Here is a 1,037-nt window from a genome sequence, read left to right as displayed (position 1 = left end):
GTGTTTCTCTTTCACTGAACTTCCCTGTTTCCAAACAAGGCGTCCCTCTCCAGGGACCAGTTGCTCCCGCGATGGCACTCATAGTGCACAATAGAAATCTTGCCAGTCTTGATTTGAAGACACCTTTGGGCCGTATTTCTTACAAAATAGATTTGTTTGTTCTTCTGGCGGTCCATGGTACTCTCATAATCGTCACAAGCACCATAATTCCAGTACATCAGCTTTTCCACAGTCTTCCTTATTCATTTTTCGTCTTTGACATGACGATGAGGCAACTGAAAGTTTCATGACTTGGGTCAGGCACACTTTAGTCCTCAAAATGACATCTTTGCTAATTATCACTGTAAAGAGGTATTGTGCAGCAGATGCGCCCTATGCAACATATGGTTTGATTGTGTGACTGCTACCACATGAGCATTGATTGTGGATCTGAGTAAATCCAGGGCGATTTCGGTCTTTCTCTCTTCTATTATGCTAGTCTACTGGTCTAGTTGTGAGGACCTGAGATTTCTTTATCTTGAACTGTATTTCATGCTACAGGCCACAAAGTTTCACTTTCATCAGAAAATGCTCCCAAGCCTCCTGACACTCAGCAAGCAAGGTTATGTTCTATGTAGATCACGAACGAGCTCTTCATAAGGATATGAGGATTTTTGTCTTCTTTACATAATGAAAGGTGGTTTTCTTTACTTTGATGTTGTAGAAGACAGTAAGTGCTTTGATCATCAGTAAGTGCTCCAAGCACTCTTGATTATCAAAAAACAAGTTCTGTCACATGCACATTGCAGGTTGTTAATGAAAACCTTTCTCCAATCGTAACGCCAGGCTCTTCTTCATCTAGTCCAGCTCCTCAGATTATTTGCTGAGCATACAGAGTAAATAAGTATGCTGAAAAGGCACAGCACTACACACAGGATTCTTGATTTTAAACAATGCAAAGTGCCCTTGCTCTTTCAAACAATTGCTACTTGGTCTGTGTATAGGTTCTACATGAGCACAATTAAATGTTCTAGAATTTGCTTTTTTGTAATTTTTTT

The sequence above is a fragment of the Echinops telfairi genome, unplaced genomic scaffold (assembly GCF_000313985.2).
Source record: "Echinops telfairi isolate 266 unplaced genomic scaffold, ASM31398v2 ScPeMD7_9;HRSCAF=40, whole genome shotgun sequence".
NCBI lineage: Eukaryota > Metazoa > Chordata > Mammalia > Afrosoricida > Tenrecidae > Echinops > Echinops telfairi.
Note: the sequence above shows the minus strand (reverse complement) of the source record.